The sequence below is a fragment of the Garra rufa genome, unplaced genomic scaffold (assembly GCF_049309525.1).
Source record: "Garra rufa unplaced genomic scaffold, GarRuf1.0 hap1_unplaced_032, whole genome shotgun sequence".
In the NCBI taxonomy this organism is placed as follows: domain Eukaryota; kingdom Metazoa; phylum Chordata; class Actinopteri; order Cypriniformes; family Cyprinidae; genus Garra; species Garra rufa.
The window spans coordinates 1-10,000 of record NW_027394307.1 but is presented as its reverse complement, the minus strand read 5'-3'; the positions used below and the strand labels follow the sequence as shown (position 1 = coordinate 10,000).

At 41.3% G+C, this 10,000-nt stretch overlaps 16 non-coding genes across 16 annotated transcripts in view; all 16 read left to right on the top strand.

Moving 5' to 3' along the window:
• Window positions 1–49, top strand: part of LOC141315717 (5S ribosomal RNA) — a 119-nt gene extending 70 nt beyond the window's left edge. Inside the window, exon 1 of the ribosomal RNA XR_012351124.1 lies at window positions 1–49. This exon is cut by the window's left edge and continues 70 nt beyond it. This is a non-coding gene — a ribosomal RNA (5S ribosomal RNA).
• Window positions 50–133: 84 nt separating this feature from the next.
• LOC141315720 (5S ribosomal RNA) lies at window positions 134–252 on the top strand. Its single transcript, XR_012351128.1, has one exon. It is a non-coding gene; the product is annotated as a 5S ribosomal RNA (ribosomal RNA).
• Window positions 253–1,053: 801 nt separating this feature from the next.
• On the top strand, window positions 1,054–1,172 carry LOC141315689 (5S ribosomal RNA). Its single transcript, XR_012351098.1, has one exon. It is a non-coding gene; the product is annotated as a 5S ribosomal RNA (ribosomal RNA).
• An 84-nt stretch (window positions 1,173–1,256) lies between these two features.
• Window positions 1,257–1,375, top strand: LOC141315686 (5S ribosomal RNA). Its single transcript, XR_012351095.1, has one exon. It is a non-coding gene; the product is annotated as a 5S ribosomal RNA (ribosomal RNA).
• Window positions 1,376–2,128: 753 nt separating this feature from the next.
• On the top strand, window positions 2,129–2,247 carry LOC141315705 (5S ribosomal RNA). The gene has a single exon (XR_012351112.1). It is a non-coding gene; the product is annotated as a 5S ribosomal RNA (ribosomal RNA).
• A 753-nt stretch (window positions 2,248–3,000) lies between these two features.
• On the top strand, window positions 3,001–3,119 carry LOC141315704 (5S ribosomal RNA). The gene has a single exon (XR_012351111.1). It is a non-coding gene; the product is annotated as a 5S ribosomal RNA (ribosomal RNA).
• Window positions 3,120–3,203: 84 nt separating this feature from the next.
• On the top strand, window positions 3,204–3,322 carry LOC141315700 (5S ribosomal RNA). Its single transcript, XR_012351109.1, has one exon. It is a non-coding gene; the product is annotated as a 5S ribosomal RNA (ribosomal RNA).
• Window positions 3,323–4,075: 753 nt separating this feature from the next.
• On the top strand, window positions 4,076–4,194 carry LOC141315699 (5S ribosomal RNA). Its single transcript, XR_012351108.1, has one exon. It is a non-coding gene; the product is annotated as a 5S ribosomal RNA (ribosomal RNA).
• A 753-nt stretch (window positions 4,195–4,947) lies between these two features.
• On the top strand, window positions 4,948–5,066 carry LOC141315698 (5S ribosomal RNA). The gene has a single exon (XR_012351107.1). It is a non-coding gene; the product is annotated as a 5S ribosomal RNA (ribosomal RNA).
• Window positions 5,067–5,150: 84 nt separating this feature from the next.
• Window positions 5,151–5,269, top strand: LOC141315711 (5S ribosomal RNA). Its single transcript, XR_012351119.1, has one exon. It is a non-coding gene; the product is annotated as a 5S ribosomal RNA (ribosomal RNA).
• A 753-nt stretch (window positions 5,270–6,022) lies between these two features.
• LOC141315710 (5S ribosomal RNA) lies at window positions 6,023–6,141 on the top strand. The gene has a single exon (XR_012351118.1). It is a non-coding gene; the product is annotated as a 5S ribosomal RNA (ribosomal RNA).
• A 753-nt stretch (window positions 6,142–6,894) lies between these two features.
• LOC141315697 (5S ribosomal RNA) lies at window positions 6,895–7,013 on the top strand. Its single transcript, XR_012351106.1, has one exon. It is a non-coding gene; the product is annotated as a 5S ribosomal RNA (ribosomal RNA).
• An 84-nt stretch (window positions 7,014–7,097) lies between these two features.
• LOC141315696 (5S ribosomal RNA) lies at window positions 7,098–7,216 on the top strand. Its single transcript, XR_012351105.1, has one exon. It is a non-coding gene; the product is annotated as a 5S ribosomal RNA (ribosomal RNA).
• Window positions 7,217–7,969: 753 nt separating this feature from the next.
• On the top strand, window positions 7,970–8,088 carry LOC141315695 (5S ribosomal RNA). The gene has a single exon (XR_012351103.1). It is a non-coding gene; the product is annotated as a 5S ribosomal RNA (ribosomal RNA).
• A 753-nt stretch (window positions 8,089–8,841) lies between these two features.
• LOC141315694 (5S ribosomal RNA) lies at window positions 8,842–8,960 on the top strand. Its single transcript, XR_012351102.1, has one exon. It is a non-coding gene; the product is annotated as a 5S ribosomal RNA (ribosomal RNA).
• A 753-nt stretch (window positions 8,961–9,713) lies between these two features.
• On the top strand, window positions 9,714–9,832 carry LOC141315693 (5S ribosomal RNA). Its single transcript, XR_012351101.1, has one exon. It is a non-coding gene; the product is annotated as a 5S ribosomal RNA (ribosomal RNA).
• The last annotated feature ends 168 nt before the right edge of the window (window positions 9,833–10,000 follow it).

The window sequence follows — 10,000 nt, the reverse complement described above, 5'->3', positions numbered from 1 at the left end:
GTTAGTACTTGGATGGGAGACCGCCTGGGAATACCAGGTGCTGTAAGCTTTTGCCTTTTCTTCACTATTTATATAATATGCTGGCTTTTACGGAGGCTGATCTTTAAATAGCCCACTTTTTGGAGCAGCCCTTGCTTATGGCCATACCGTGCTGAGAGCGCCCGATCTCGTCTGATCTCGGAAGCTAAGCAGCGTCGGGCCTGGTTAGTACTTGGATGGGAGACCGCCTGGGAATACCAGATGCTGTAAGCTTTTGCCTTTTCTTCACTATTTATATAATATGCTGGCTTTTAGAAAGACGTGTTTTACCGCTCTATTTATTACAATCATTTACATGTATTATAGAGTTTTAAGTGTTTTACATGTTTTTTAGGCCATTTTATTACTCTTAACATTTTAAAGGTATGTGTCTTTAATAAATGGATGGTTGGCCTGTCATGTGACTAGACACATGACAGGAAGCAGGAAGTACAACTGTATAAGAGAGCAGCATGACAAACAAAGGACAGTCACCAAACTGTTGGATTGAGGAGTTGCTAATTTTAGAGCTCACCTTTCCATTCACCACCTGCAAACTTTGGATTACACTTTCTGTGGATTGTATATACACTGGTGGACACTCACATTGGACTTATCAACACACTGGGGTTCTTGGACTGTTTTTAGGGTATGGACAAATGAACTGTATTCTTTTAACAGAGTTTACCTGTTTTTAGGGTATGGACAAATGAACTGTATTCTTTTAACAGAGTTTACCTAGTTTTATCGTGTTGTTTTAAAGTCTTTTATGTGAACCTTGTAAATACACCAAATCTATTTAAACCAATTTTCTTTTATGTCTCATTCTTTTAACCACTAGCCATCTCTCACAGTTAAATCTGACCCCATTTTAGTCTTGTAACTCGGCTGATAAGGCCGATTGTTACACTTTTATGGGAGACCGCCTGGGAATACCAGGTGCTGTAAGCTTTTGCCTTTTCTTCACTATTTATATAATATGCTGGCTTTTACGGAGGCTGATCTTTAAATAGCCCACTTTTTGGAGCAGCCCTCGCTTATGGCCATACCGCGCTGAGAGCGCCCGATCTCGTCTGATCTCGGAAGCTAAGCAGCGTCGGGCCTGGTTAGTACTTGGATGGGAGACCGCCTGGGAATACCAGGTGCTGTAAGCTTTTGCCTTTTCTTCACTATTTATATAATATGCTGGCTTTTACGGAGGCTGATCTTTAAATAGCCCACTTTTTGGAGCAGCCCTCGCTTATGGCCATACCGCGCTGAGAGCGCCCGATCTCGTCTGATCTCGGAAGCTAAGCAGCGTCGGGCCTGGTAAGTACTTGGATGGGAGACCGCCTGGGAATACCAGGTGCTGTAAGCTTTTGCCTTTTCTTCACTATTTATATAATATGCTGGCTTTTAGAAAGACTTGTTTTACCGCTCTATTTATTACAATCATTTAAATGTATTATAGAGTTTTAAGTGTTTTACATGTTTTTTAGGCCATTTTATTACTCTTAACATTTTAAGTGAGTGTGTGTCTTTAAAAAATGGATGGTTGGCCTGCCATGTGACTAGACACATGACAGGAAGCAGGAAGTACAACTGTATAAGAGAGCAGCATGACAAACAAAGGACAGTCACCAAACTGTTGGATTGAGGAGTTGCTAATTTTAGAGCTCACCTTTCCATTCACCACCTGCAAACTTTGGATTACACTTTCTGTGGATTGTATATACACCGGTGGACACTCACATTGGACTTATCAACACACTGGGATTCTTGGACTGTTTTTAGGGTATGGACAAATGAACTGTATTCTTTTAACAGCGTTTACCTCGTTTTATCGTGTTGTTTTAAAGTCTTTTATGTGAACCTTGTAAATAAACCAAATCTATTTAAACCAATCTTCTTTTATGTCTCATTCTTTTAACCACTAGTCATCTCTCACAGTTAAATCTGACCCCATTTTAGTCTTGTAACTCGGCTGATAAGGCCGATTGTTACACTTGGATGGGAGACCGCCTGGGATTACCAGGTGCTGTAAGCTTTTGCCTTTTCTTCACTATTTATATAATATGCTGGCTTTTACGGAGGCTGATCTTTAAATAGCCCACTTTTTGGAGCAGCCCTCGCTTACGGCCATACCGCGCTGAGAGCGCCCGATCTCGTCTGATCTCGGAAGCTAAGCAGCGTCGGGCCTGCTTAGTACTTGGATGGGAGACCGCCTGGGAATACCAGGTGCTGTAAGCTTTTGCCTTTTCTTCACTATTTATATAATATGCTGGCTTTTAGAAAGACGTGTTTTACCGCTCTATTTATTACAATCATTTAAATGTATTATAGAGTTTTAAGTGTTTTACATGTTTTTTAGGCCATTTTATTACTCTTAACATTTTAAGTGAGTGTGTGTCTTTAAAAAATGGATGGTTGGCCTGCCATGTGACTAGACACATGACAGGAAGCAGGAAGTACAACTGTATAAGAGAGCAGCATGACAAACAAAGGACAGTCACCAAACTGTTGGATTGAGGAGTTGCTAATTTTAGAGCTCACCTTTCCATTCACCACCTGCAAACTTTGGATTACACTTTCTGTGGATTGTATATACACCGGTGGACACTCACATTGGACTTATCAACACACTGGGATTCTTGGACTGTTTTTAGGGTATGGACAAATGAACTGTATTCTTTTAACAGCGTTTACCTCGTTTTATCGTGTTGTTTTAAAGTCTTTTATGTGAACCTTGTAAATAAACCAAATCTATTTAAACCAATCTTCTTTTATGTCTCATTCTTTTAACCACTAGTCATCTCTCACAGTTAAATCTGATCCCATTTTAGTCTTGTAACTCGGCTGATAAGGCCGATTGTTACACTTGGATGGGAGACCGCCTGGGAATACCAGGTGCTGTAAGCTTTTGCCTTTTCTTCACTATTTATATAATATGCTGGCTTTTACGGAGGCTGATCTTTAAATAGCCCACTTTTTGGAGCAGCCCTCGCTTACGGCCATACCGCGCTGAGAGCGCCCGATCTCGTCTGATCTCGGAAGCTAAGCAGCGTCGGGCCTGCTTAGTACTTGGATGGGAGACCGCCTGGGAATACCAGGTGCTGTAAGCTTTTGCCTTTTCTTCACTATTTATATAATATGCTGGCTTTTACGGAGGCTGATCTTTAAATAGCCCACTTTTTGGAGCAGCCCTCGCTTACGGCCATACCGCGCTGAGAGCGCCCGATCTCGTCTGATCTCGGAAGCTAAGCAGCGTCGGGCCTGCTTAGTACTTGGATGGGAGACCGCCTGGGAATACCAGGTGCTGTAAGCTTTTGCCTTTTCTTCACTATTTATATAATATGCTGGCTTTTAGAAAGACGTGTTTTACCGCTCTATTTATTACAATCATTTAAATGTATTATAGAGTTTTAAGTGTTTTACATGTTTTTTAGGCCATTTTATTACTCTTAACATTTTAAGTGAGTGTGTGTCTTTAAAAAATGGATGGTTGGCCTGCCATGTGACTAGACACATGACAGGAAGCAGGAAGTACAACTGTATAAGAGAGCAGCATGACAAACAAAGGACAGTCACCAAACTGTTGGATTGAGGAGTTGCTAATTTTAGAGCTCACCTTTCCATTCACCACCTGCAAACTTTGGATTACACTTTCTGTGGATTGTATATACACCGGTGGACACTCACATTGGACTTATCAACACACTGGGATTCTTGGACTGTTTTTAGGGTATGGACAAATGAACTGTATTCTTTTAACAGCGTTTACCTCGTTTTATCGTGTTGTTTTAAAGTCTTTTATGTGAACCTTGTAAATAAACCAAATCTATTTAAACCAATCTTCTTTTATGTCTCATTCTTTTAACCACTAGTCATCTCTCACAGTTAAATCTGACCCCATTTTAGTCTTGTAACTCGGCTGATAAGGCCGATTGTTACACTTGGATGGGAGACCGCCTGGGATTACCAGGTGCTGTAAGCTTTTGCCTTTTCTTCACTATTTATATAATATGCTGGCTTTTACGGAGGCTGATCTTTAAATAGCCCACTTTTTGGAGCAGCCCTCGCTTACGGCCATACCGCGCTGAGAGCGCCCGATCTCGTCTGATCTCGGAAGCTAAGCAGCGTCGGGCCTGCTTAGTACTTGGATGGGAGACCGCCTGGGAATACCAGGTGCTGTAAGCTTTTGCCTTTTCTTCACTATTTATATAATATGCTGGCTTTTAGAAAGACGTGTTTTACCGCTCTATTTATTACAATCATTTAAATGTATTATAGAGTTTTAAGTGTTTTACATGTTTTTTAGGCCATTTTATTACTCTTAACATTTTAAGTGAGTGTGTGTCTTTAAAAAATGGATGGTTGGCCTGCCATGTGACTAGACACATGACAGGAAGCAGGAAGTACAACTGTATAAGAGAGCAGCATGACAAACAAAGGACAGTCACCAAACTGTTGGATTGAGGAGTTGCTAATTTTAGAGCTCACCTTTCCATTCACCACCTGCAAACTTTGGATTACACTTTCTGTGGATTGTATATACACCGGTGGACACTCACATTGGACTTATCAACACACTGGGATTCTTGGACTGTTTTTAGGGTATGGACAAATGAACTGTATTCTTTTAACAGCGTTTACCTCGTTTTATCGTGTTGTTTTAAAGTCTTTTATGTGAACCTTGTAAATAAACCAAATCTATTTAAACCAATCTTCTTTTATGTCTCATTCTTTTAACCACTAGTCATCTCTCACAGTTAAATCTGATCCCATTTTAGTCTTGTAACTCGGCTGATAAGGCCGATTGTTACACTTGGATGGGAGACCGCCTGGGAATACCAGGTGCTGTAAGCTTTTGCCTTTTCTTCACTATTTATATAATATGCTGGCTTTTACGGAGGCTGATCTTTAAATAGCCCACTTTTTGGAGCAGCCCTCGCTTACGGCCATACCGCGCTGAGAGCGCCCGATCTCGTCTGATCTCGGAAGCTAAGCAGCGTCGGGCCTGCTTAGTACTTGGATGGGAGACCGCCTGGGAATACCAGGTGCTGTAAGCTTTTGCCTTTTCTTCACTATTTATATAATATGCTGGCTTTTACGGAGGCTGATCTTTAAATAGCCCACTTTTTGGAGCAGCCCTCGCTTATGGCCATACCGCGCTGAGAGCGCCCGATCTCGTCTGATCTCGGAAGCTAAGCAGCGTCGGGCCTGCTTAGTACTTGGATGGGAGACCGCCTGGGAATACCAGGTGCTGTAAGCTTTTGCCTTTTCTTCACTATTTATATAATATGCTGGCTTTTAGAAAGACGTGTTTTACCGCTCTATTTATTACAATCATTTAAATGTATTATAGAGTTTTAAGTGTTTTACATGTTTTTTAGGCCATTTTATTACTCTTAACATTTTAAGTGAGTGTGTGTCTTTAAAAAATGGATGGTTGGCCTGCCATGTGACTAGACACATGACAGGAAGCAGGAAGTACAACTGTATAAGAGAGCAGCATGACAAACAAAGGACAGTCACCAAACTGTTGGATTGAGGAGTTGCTAATTTTAGAGCTCACCTTTCCATTCACCACCTGCAAACTTTGGATTACACTTTCTGTGGATTGTATATACACCGGTGGACACTCACATTGGACTTATCAACACACTGGGATTCTTGGACTGTTTTTAGGGTATGGACAAATGAACTGTATTCTTTTAACAGCGTTTACCTCGTTTTATCGTGTTGTTTTAAAGTCTTTTATGTGAACCTTGTAAATAAACCAAATCTATTTAAACCAATCTTCTTTTATGTCTCATTCTTTTAACCACTAGTCATCTCTCACAGTTAAATCTGACCCCATTTTAGTCTTGTAACTCGGCTGATAAGGCCGATTGTTACACTTGGATGGGAGACCGCCTGGGATTACCAGGTGCTGTAAGCTTTTGCCTTTTCTTCACTATTTATATAATATGCTGGCTTTTACGGAGGCTGATCTTTAAATAGCCCACTTTTTGGAGCAGCCCTCGCTTATGGCCATACCGCGCTGAGAGCGCCCGATCTCGTCTGATCTCGGAAGCTAAGCAGCGTCGGGCCTGCTTAGTACTTGGATGGGAGACCGCCTGGGAATACCAGGTGCTGTAAGCTTTTGCCTTTTCTTCACTATTTATATAATATGCTGGCTTTTAGAAAGACGTGTTTTACCGCTCTATTTATTACAATCATTTAAATGTATTATAGAGTTTTAAGTGTTTTACATGTTTTTTAGGCCATTTTATTACTCTTAACATTTTAAGTGAGTGTGTGTCTTTAAAAAATGGATGGTTGGCCTGCCATGTGACTAGACACATGACAGGAAGCAGGAAGTACAACTGTATAAGAGAGCAGCATGACAAACAAAGGACAGTCACCAAACTGTTGGATTGAGGAGTTGCTAATTTTAGAGCTCACCTTTCCATTCACCACCTGCAAACTTTGGATTACACTTTCTGTGGATTGTATATACACCGGTGGACACTCACATTGGACTTATCAACACACTGGGATTCTTGGACTGTTTTTAGGGTATGGACAAATGAACTGTATTCTTTTAACAGCGTTTACCTCGTTTTATCGTGTTGTTTTAAAGTCTTTTATGTGAACCTTGTAAATAAACCAAATCTATTTAAACCAATCTTCTTTTATGTCTCATTCTTTTAACCACTAGTCATCTCTCACAGTTAAATCTGATCCCATTTTAGTCTTGTAACTCGGCTGATAAGGCCGATTGTTACACTTGGATGGGAGACCGCCTGGGAATACCAGGTGCTGTAAGCTTTTGCCTTTTCTTCACTATTTATATAATATGCTGGCTTTTACGGAGGCTGATCTTTAAATAGCCCACTTTTTGGAGCAGCCCTCGCTTACGGCCATACCGCGCTGAGAGCGCCCGATCTCGTCTGATCTCGGAAGCTAAGCAGCGTCGGGCCTGCTTAGTACTTGGATGGGAGACCGCCTGGGAATACCAGGTGCTGTAAGCTTTTGCCTTTTCTTCACTATTTATATAATATGCTGGCTTTTACGGAGGCTGATCTTTAAATAGCCCACTTTTTGGAGCAGCCCTCGCTTACGGCCATACCGCGCTGAGAGCGCCCGATCTCGTCTGATCTCGGAAGCTAAGCAGCGTCGGGCCTGCTTAGTACTTGGATGGGAGACCGCCTGGGAATACCAGGTGCTGTAAGCTTTTGCCTTTTCTTCACTATTTATATAATATGCTGGCTTTTAGAAAGACGTGTTTTACCGCTCTATTTATTACAATCATTTAAATGTATTATAGAGTTTTAAGTGTTTTACATGTTTTTTAGGCCATTTTATTACTCTTAACATTTTAAGTGAGTGTGTGTCTTTAAAAAATGGATGGTTGGCCTGCCATGTGACTAGACACATGACAGGAAGCAGGAAGTACAACTGTATAAGAGAGCAGCATGACAAACAAAGGACAGTCACCAAACTGTTGGATTGAGGAGTTGCTAATTTTAGAGCTCACCTTTCCATTCACCACCTGCAAACTTTGGATTACACTTTCTGTGGATTGTATATACACCGGTGGACACTCACATTGGACTTATCAACACACTGGGATTCTTGGACTGTTTTTAGGGTATGGACAAATGAACTGTATTCTTTTAACAGCGTTTACCTCGTTTTATCGTGTTGTTTTAAAGTCTTTTATGTGAACCTTGTAAATAAACCAAATCTATTTAAACCAATCTTCTTTTATGTCTCATTCTTTTAACCACTAGTCATCTCTCACAGTTAAATCTGACCCCATTTTAGTCTTGTAACTCGGCTGATAAGGCCGATTGTTACACTTGGATGGGAGACCGCCTGGGATTACCAGGTGCTGTAAGCTTTTGCCTTTTCTTCACTATTTATATAATATGCTGGCTTTTACGGAGGCTGATCTTTAAATAGCCCACTTTTTGGAGCAGCCCTCGCTTACGGCCATACCGCGCTGAGAGCGCCCGATCTCGTCTGATCTCGGAAGCTAAGCAGCGTCGGGCCTGCTTAGTACTTGGATGGGAGACCGCCTGGGAATACCAGGTGCTGTAAGCTTTTGCCTTTTCTTCACTATTTATATAATATGCTGGCTTTTAGAAAGACGTGTTTTACCGCTCTATTTATTACAATCATTTAAATGTATTATAGAGTTTTAAGTGTTTTACATGTTTTTTAGGCCATTTTATTACTCTTAACATTTTAAGTGAGTGTGTGTCTTTAAAAAATGGATGGTTGGCCTGCCATGTGACTAGACACATGACAGGAAGCAGGAAGTACAACTGTATAAGAGAGCAGCATGACAAACAAAGGACAGTCACCAAACTGTTGGATTGAGGAGTTGCTAATTTTAGAGCTCACCTTTCCATTCACCACCTGCAAACTTTGGATTACACTTTCTGTGGATTGTATATACACCGGTGGACACTCACATTGGACTTATCAACACACTGGGATTCTTGGACTGTTTTTAGGGTATGGACAAATGAACTGTATTCTTTTAACAGCGTTTACCTCGTTTTATCGTGTTGTTTTAAAGTCTTTTATGTGAACCTTGTAAATAAACCAAATCTATTTAAACCAATCTTCTTTTATGTCTCATTCTTTTAACCACTAGTCATCTCTCACAGTTAAATCTGATCCCATTTTAGTCTTGTAACTCGGCTGATAAGGCCGATTGTTACACTTGGATGGGAGACCGCCTGGGAATACCAGGTGCTGTAAGCTTTTGCCTTTTCTTCACTATTTATATAATATGCTGGCTTTTACGGAGGCTGATCTTTAAATAGCCCACTTTTTGGAGCAGCCCTCGCTTACGGCCATACCGCGCTGAGAGCGCCCGATCTCGTCTGATCTCGGAAGCTAAGCAGCGTCGGGCCTGCTTAGTACTTGGATGGGAGACCGCCTGGGAATACCAGGTGCTGTAAGCTTTTGCCTTTTCTTCACTATTTATATAATATGCTGGCTTTTAGAAAGACGTGTTTTACCGCTCTATTTATTACAATCATTTAAATGTATTATAGAGTTTTAAGTGTTTTACATGTTTTTTAGGCCATTTTATTACTCTTAACATTTTAAGTGAGTGTGTGTCTTTAAAAAATGGATGGTTGGCCTGCCATGTGACTAGACACATGACAGGAAGCAGGAAGTACAACTGTATAAGAGAGCAGCATGACAAACAAAGGACAGTCACCAAACTGTTGGATTGAGGAGTTGCTAATTTTAGAGCTCACCTTTCCATTCACCACCTGCAAACTTTGGATTACACTTTCTGTGGATTGTATATACACCGGTGGACACTCACATTGGACTTATCAACACACTGGGATTCTTGGACTGTTTTTAGGGTATGGACAAATGAACTGTATTCTTTTAACAGCGTTTACCTCGTTTTATCGTGTTGTTTTAAAGTCTTTTATGTGAACCTTGTAAATAAACCAAATCTATTTAAACCAATCTTCTTTTATGTCTCATTCTTTTAACCACTAGTCATCTCTCACAGTTAAATCTGATCCCATTTTAGTCTTGTAACTCGGCTGATAAGGCCGATTGTTACACTTGGATGGGAGACCGCCTGGGAATACCAGGTGCTGTAAGCTTTTGCCTTTTCTTCACTATTTATATAATATGCTGGCTTTTACGGAGGCTGATCTTTAAATAGCCCACTTTTTGGAGCAGCCCTCGCTTACGGCCATACCGCGCTGAGAGCGCCCGATCTCGTCTGATCTCGGAAGCTAAGCAGCGTCGGGCCTGCTTAGTACTTGGATGGGAGACCGCCTGGGAATACCAGGTGCTGTAAGCTTTTGCCTTTTCTTCACTATTTATATAATATGCTGGCTTTTACGGAGGCTGATCTTTAAATAGCCCACTTTTTGGAGCAGCCCTCGCTTACGGCCATACCGCGCTGAGAGCGCCCGATCTCGTCTGATCTCGGAAGCTAAGCAGCGTCGGGCCTGCTTAGTACTTGGAT